Here is an 8,381-nt window from a genome sequence, read left to right on the forward strand (position 1 = left end):
TGCGTCATGACGATCGGCGCCTAAAATAATAATCAAATCCAACCTCAGAAATCATATCAATAGAATATATAACTTATATAAAACACGTCACTACGTAGTTCGATCCGGAAGATCTGCAACTCAGATTTCAAATCCATAACTTCCAGAGGTCCACAATATACCTCTAGAATAACATCCTAAAATTTCATTACCATCCAACGGTCGGATCTCCGTCAATTTCCAAAACCAAGTGACGGTTAACATTCTATTTTATGAACTTACAACTCCAATCCCAATATCCGTAAATCGGATTCCCGATCCGTAAGTTCCTATAATCCTCAAATATTACGTATTACAACGTATCAAAGTTTGGTGACGATCTGACGGTTGGATCGTAAATTCACATTTTCACCTAACCACGAATCGAAACGAATTTAGGTTCAATTACTCAAGTTACGTCCATCAATTATCAAAATTGAACCTAGAACCTTAAACACATGCTAAGAATGACATTGGCGGGCCATTGGCCACGCGCCGCCGCACGGGCCGCCGCGGGTGGCGGTCGGCCGGCCGGCTCGCCGGAAAATCCAACTATTTCCAAAAATTCTCAAAAAATACATAATTGAAGATCTCAATGAGTAGAGTAAACTTTATACCTGAGGCCAAGGCCAATTTTTCCTGGAAACACTTCAATTTCACCAAAATCCGTGCGGACCCTAGAATTGGGTGAGTTCCAATTCGACCTTCAAATCAACTCCGCCGTCCCAACCAATGCTTGGGCTTTGTTCTAGGCCTCAAGAGAAGTGTATGGGTGGTGGAAATTGAAAGAAATTGCTTCGGGATTGGGCGAATTTTGAACAAGAAAGTCGCGGCACCCGTGTGGGTGTTCTTCGCGAAATCACCACGAAAGTCATTGATTTTTGGGTCAATTAGGATGCTCGGATGTCTTTCAGGTGTTTGGGGTTGATGGGAGGTTGAAGAAGACCATAAATTTGGACGGAAAACCGTCGGAAAATGGCATTGCGGGAGCGGGTCGCCGCGCGGGTCATGGGTTGAAAACCCATCTCTGTTCTTCTTCCTCCGCTTCTCGCCCTCTCTCCTTTCCTCCTTTCCCCTGTTCCGATTGGCCGGCTTCTCCCTCTCTCAATCCCTACTGATGCCTTCTTCTCTCTTGTCCCGATTGGGCATTTCTGCCCAATCTCCGTCCTCTGTTTCTTCCTCTCACGCGCACACACACACACAAAAACCTTCTTTCACTTATATTTATTTATTTTTGTTTTCCTTACATCCAAGCCATCCATTTAATTCTTCATTAAATCTGGGCCATCCAAATTTTAATAATAAAATTTATAAAATGCCCAAACTTCAAACTTTAAAATCTTTTTCGTTATAACTCCAAATAACGAACCGTCAGCGTCCACACGTCCGTAGCGACGAGTACTATAAGGATATGTCAAGAAAACAAATCTTAGATGGCATGACACAACAATTAATCTCGAATAATGCGCGTACCTCAAAGGGCATTTTTGTAAAATCCTTTATTAAAACTTTAAAACTCTTAAAATCAGGGACGGGTTGTCACACATATCAATTACAGTTTAGCACATGCGTAAAACCGTTTTATTCTTATAAGTTTTTTGTTAGGAGTCGAGCAAATTTTTTCTTGATTTTATTGTAAAAGATTTACTGTTTTCTTTTTTATATTGTTGAGAGCACATTTTTTGTATGAAAAATGAAGGTATTGGAAATCAGCTTCCAACCACCATGGGGTGGTTTAGTGGTTGAAGATGAATTTCAGGCCTGTATTCCACAAGGCACGTCCCGTGTTCGGTTTCTAGAGTTGATGAATCATACGATAGTGGTCAGTGGAGGCAGAAATGCCTCTGTGAGTCTTTCCAAGCCCAGAATGATGGATTGACGTGAAGAAGCCACTAGCTGGTCCCCTTTTTAAAATAGAAAGAAATCAACTTCTAATTTTATGTTATATTCACCAACTTCTAATTTTATGTTATATTCACACACTGTATGATAATATTAACTTTACCAAAACAAGTTGTTTACATGTCGAGTTCAATTAATAACTTGAAAGAAAATGATAAACATGCATCTTTTTTTTCTCCAACACTTTGTTATTTAATTATATTAGTTGTTTTTTTTTAAATTTAATTAATCGTTGAGTCGATGACTATAAATAAAAAAACGTATAAACAACTGAAAACATTGTGAAAATCACCTCTAACTCCAAATATTGCAGATATCACGGAAATTAACATACACATAGGCGCATATATATATATATATATATATATATATATATATATATATATATATATATATATATTGTGTGGTAGTGGTGCTAGTGGACCCATGTTATATTGTCATTGTTCATTGTAATCGTCTAAGAAGTTCATACATATGTACAGAAATTCTTTGTGAGTCTCGTCCATGCACTCCACCACCAACTAGAAGACCACCCCAAAATCATAACAACCATTTCACAGTTGATCCTAATTGCTGCTAACAATCTTGCTTTGCATACGACAATGGCTCTGCAGGTAATTATCTCTCTCATAAGAATATAGTTTTGATACCTGCTTAAAAATGTAAAGAATTATGCAATATATGTGTGTGTATTATATGAAGTGCTCATCATCAATAATAAAAAAGTTTTATCCCACTAAATGGAGTCGGCTGTATGAATCTTAGAATGCCACTGCACACGGTTTTGTGTCAAATCTTTCGTTAGCTCCAAGTACTCTATGCCTTTTCTTAGAGTCTTTTCCCAAATCTTCATAGGTGTCTACTCCTTTTCCATGAGCCTTTGTCTCATAATCACATCTTTAAATCAGAGCATTTGTAGGTCTTCCGTTTATATATATTTTCTCTCTTCTTTTCTTATCTTCAATTGCGGCCATTTCTATATTTTCGTTCTTAATCATGTTCTTTCATCTATACCCACACATCAAAAAAAACATTCTCATCTCCACGACACTCATTTTCTGAGAGTTTATTAATTGGGATATTTTGGATGCGGTCCCTAATCCTTAACATTCTTTGATTAAAACCTTAATAGTATTCAAAGTTTAATCAAGGTCCCTTGACTTTGTACACCTCATTATATTACTATTAATATTTATATTTTTATAGTTTTGACATTAATTGTTTGATATTTTATGAGATTTATAATCCTATAAATTTAAAATTTCTCATTATAATCCTATTAGAAACGGTTACAATAAAAAAATTCAAACATTTTGATTGAATAAATGGATAAAAACTATGCAAAAATAAGAAATAATAAATGGCAAAAGAATGTATCCATAGTGTTAAAAAAATTGGTACATTTCACATATAACAAAATGGTATATTAATAAAGAAGAATGTGTACATTAGAAATAAATTAGGGTACAAATAAAAGATTAAAACTTATGAATACAAATGAATTTTTAAAAATATAGGCGCTAAAAGAAATTAATACATGGGTACAAAATAAAACTAAAAAGAAAATACTACAAATTAAAAAAAAATGTTGCAAATTAAAAGTGGGTACAAACTAAAAATATAAATATATGATACAAAGTTTAGGCATAAAACATAAATATACAATATGTAATTTTTCTATCATTGATTAAATATACAATGTCAATTGACGGTATACATATGGGTACAAACACAAATAAAACTTTAAAAAAATAGGGGCACAAAAAGAAACTAATATATGGGTACAAATTAAAAATGAAAAGAAAATTGGTACAAATAAAAAATATTTGCAAATTAAAAATATGTACAAACTAAAAATAAAAATATATGATAAAAAATTTAGCCATAAATATAAATATACTAATTGTAACATTTTTAACATTAAAGAAATATATTTAAAAATAAAAATATTTTATTATTCAAATAATTAATGATGTTATTAATACCCAAGGACCTTGATCAAAAAGTGAAAATGAATAGGATTTTAATCAATAGAGTAACAAAAAGAATGATTTGAACCTAATTTTCCTAATAAATCCATATATATATATATATATGAATAATTGAAGCTGGAGGAGGAATTTAAAGAGTACGCAGAGAAGGCCAAGTCTTTTCTTTACCCCCAAGAACAACCGATGCAGATAAACTAATCCTGTACGGCCTTTACAAGCAGGCAACAGTTGGGTCGGTTAATAATAGTGAGTACTTTCAATAATTATATATAATTGGCCTAATTAATTTCTCTAATTTACAATTTAATTTCACTCCATCGTTATTCTATTGATCTGTATGTATCTTTAAATTATATGCATGCATGCAGCAATTTTCATGTTAACTATATATATATGTATATATTATACAGATCGACCTGGATTTTTCAGCCCAACAGAGAGGGCCAAATGGGATGCATGGAAAGCTGTTGATGGTAATAATACCTATAAATTGACAAATTAAACAAAACCCTATATTATATAAGAAACGTTTAAATCGGAAATAGGCTTGTTTTTACATGTATTAATACTTTTCACAAAATCTCACTTTGCCCCTGTATTTTTAGCTGTGGTTTGTACTTTTACTCTTCTCACTTTACCCTAGTAATTTTTTTTTAGTCCAACTTTATCCCATTTCCTCAACTGGGATAAGAGAAGGGTTATTTTCACTGATGTGGCAGGGGTTCTTTGTATACAAAACTGACATAATTGTTGACAACCTCTAATACAAGTGCGTTTCACATACAATATCAGGGCACAGTCTATTAGAGAACTTCTTCAGCTTGGTGATTATAAATTGAGATATAGAAGAGTAGTTTTGCTAAACTGACCCTGATGTATGTGTTACTAATCAGGGAAGAGCAAAGAAGAAGCAATGACTGAATACATTGTAAAGGTGAAGCAGCTGCAACTACAAGAAGTAGCCTCCACCTAAATCAGCATCAATGGAGTTCTATATGTATGTATTAAACATTTTCCCATGTGTTTCAAGAAGAAAACACTTCAATTTCCACAACTTTTGCTTTGTAATTAAGTCATGATGCACGACGAGTAGTAGAGTTTCCTTACTCCAAACCTATAGTTATTTATGAGAATTGAACATAAGAATTGCAATTTATAATCTCTTTATTTCTTCAAACCTACAGTTAATTTGGTTACTCTAATAATATTTATAGATCGCAGCATTTTCAAACAGAAACCGTTTCAAAACCGCAAAAAATCGAACTGTTTGATGCAACCCGGTTTAGTTCGTGCTTCGGTTTTAGTTTTTGGTTCCAAGTGCCCACCCATAATATTTATACACTTTAAATGTTGCACATTGAAATACCAATCATGAAATAATAAACACACTTACTCATTAATTGAAAAGAGGAAAGCTATGAAGATTTTAAATGGGCCTAGTCAGAGCAAATATGGGACCAATTAAGGATCCTGGACTGACAGTTGGGCTTTATGTCCAATTTTATTGAGCCCAACTCTTTCAGTAGCAATCCAACCGTCAATATCATACACTATATAATACAACAACAGAACCCCAGCCACACACCCAGCACACCCCACACGATCGAGTGATTTTCCAGACGACAACTGAATCTCACCCTGCGTGCACCCAGCACATCTTCCATCCCTTCATCTTCCCGCGCTTTCTCACCTTCTAACGACAGTATGAATCTCACCCTGCATGCACCTAGCACATTTTGCACCCCTTCATTTTCTCGCACTTTCTCACCTTCCAAACACCTCCTCCGTTTTACATATGTTATTATCTATTTTTTTTGTCGTTTTATATATGTTATTATATATGTGGAAGAATACTTAAAAAAAACTTTCATTCATTTGTATAATGACATATGACGAACCACCTCATGTTTCAGATACATTGAAGAATTTCTCTTAACATAAATACTTAGATACTCTTAATATAAAAAGTAGTAATTGTTATGATAGTAAACGATTTCCTATCAAATTTCATTGTCAGATATCCAAAAATTAAGGAAGAAATTTACTTACATGTTGTATATTTGATTTGATAGTTCCATTAAAAAAAAATATTTATAGCTTTATTAGAGGAGTGATTCTTTCATTGGTGGTTGTCAATGTAAACCCCTGTACAAGTTTCTTTTCAATATTTTACATCATCATCATCTTTATTTAGACATTATTTTCCACTATCATCTTTCTTTAATAGCACTAAGAGCCTAAAGATGTTTTTATTTTCCTTTCCATTTTGTCATCTAATACATCTAGCACTCTTTTATGGCGATGGTCGATGCCCCAAAGCCCACCAATGACTGAACGAGCCAAAGATTTTGAACGATCTCAAACCTTCTAACTAGGCTTAACAATTTTTTATACGATTTGTTAACCAGATACAAAATGATACGAAATAATAGATGTCAAGTCAACTTGTTAACAAATTAGGTCGTTATCAGATCATCCGTTAAATTTTTTTAACCAACCGAATTGCTATTAGATCATCTATTAAGAATCTAATAAGATATCGGGCTTCTAAACCCACTGTGTAGCGGCAAGAACAGGGAGTGGGGAAATCAAAAGCTTTTTTTGGATTCACGCGGTTAACCAGAAAAAAAATGTCAATGAACACCCAAATCCCGAGTACATAAAGTAAAACTAATGGACTAAACATGGTTAAACTTAATTAATATTTACAGAAGGTCCACATGGTAATTGAATATGAGTGGAATTGGTCCCAGCCAGGAGAGATTTTTCAATGTGATCGGTATACAGGATGGTACATTGTCACAGCCCGTCCCGGAATTTTAATTCCGAGGACGTGAAAAGACGAAAATGCCCTTAAACGGGACTAAGGGGCGAAAATTTAACAATTGGTTTACTTAAAGTTCCTAAGTTATTTGGTGTTAGGAACTTAAGCTAGGATTTAGGTTTACATTTCTACGTTTGATTTTGTGTTTGGGGTTCAGGTAGGGCCTCACACCCTAAATCCCTCCTCATTTCCCGTATACTGTCCTTCTCTCTCTTTTCCTCAGACCTCACTCTCTCTCTCTCTCACCTTTTCGAACACACGGGCAACCATCAAAACCACCTAAAACTAATACCAACGCCGGATTTAAAACCACCATTACACTCCTGAGGACTTCACGATCACGTAGGTACCAGTTTAAGGTAAGTTTCACTTCGAAAACCCTAGTTTCTAAAGTTGCCGTGAATGTGTACTGTTCATGAGCTTTGAATTGGTTGTGTTTTAGGCCAAACCAAGCTCATAGTGAGCTTAAGGAGGTCACGAGGAGGCTCGGAGTGCCTCGTTTGAACAAAATGGACGTCGGGATCACCTAGTTCAAAGGTAGGCCGATTTCTTGAATTTTTGAAAAGTTTGATCTCGTAGTTTTTAGGCCCTAAAACTAGTCCAACGTGAAAGTAGATGTTTAGGGCTTCAAATTGGTGTAAAATTCGAGAAATTTGGATGAAAAACGAGTGAGAATAGTTAAATAGAAAATTTTCCCAGTTTTCCGGTGACCGGAGTCCGGCGAGAGTCCATCGGAGAAGAAGCAGGAATATTCCGTTAGTTATAACGAAATATTCCTGACGCCGTTAACGGAACGGTTAGTTTTTAACGGAATATTCCGGGGTTTAACGGAATATTCCTGACGGCGTCAATTGACACCGTCAGTGTGCTTGGCACGTGGCCGCGCGTGGGGGGCGCGTAGGTCCGTGCCACGTCAGGCGCGTGGAGGCGCGTGAGACCTCCAAAAATTATTTTAAAAATATGGGGATGATTCTGAGGTTGTGTAGGTCACAGTGGTATATTCATATACCCAATTTGAGCAGTATATGAGGGGTTATTAGCTAAGAATTAGGTTATGCGTTAAATAACGTTAATTTGGTTATTTCTCGTATAGGCGAGGCTTGTACGAACGTTGGGCATGACTAAGGGAGGCTCAGGGACCTACGACACGTCGATGTATTCTGTGAGTGGGCAGTTTTGTTTTCCGTATATATATATACTTGACGCTTTCCCAGAAATTGAATTAGAATGAAATTATGTTTTAAATGAAAGGTATATAGAATGATATGAAAACGTGAATTGAAAGATCATGCATAGAAGTATATGAAATATATATGGAAATGTAAATTGAATTGCCATGCATGAAATGATATGAAAAGTATGATTTGAGATATATGATGCATATGAATGAATGGTGCGGCGGACGCACAGGTGAGTATCAGGTGAGTATTTAATTACTGTTATGATGATGTTGATATATATTGAGCTCAAATCCTGCACCTTGGTTTAGTGCTTATAGTATTCACCGCATCGCACGCTCGCCTTGGATCCAAGTAGATGCTGGTCGCACAGTCCACGCGGAGTGGGTGCGACGGGCCAGTCGAAGAGTGTTAGTGAGATTTCGACTGGTGGGTGACCTTAGATTATGTGCACAGATGATTAATGAG

The sequence above is a fragment of the Malus domestica genome, chromosome 02 (genome assembly GCF_042453785.1).
Source record: "Malus domestica chromosome 02, GDT2T_hap1".
In the NCBI taxonomy this organism is placed as follows: domain Eukaryota; kingdom Viridiplantae; phylum Streptophyta; class Magnoliopsida; order Rosales; family Rosaceae; genus Malus; species Malus domestica.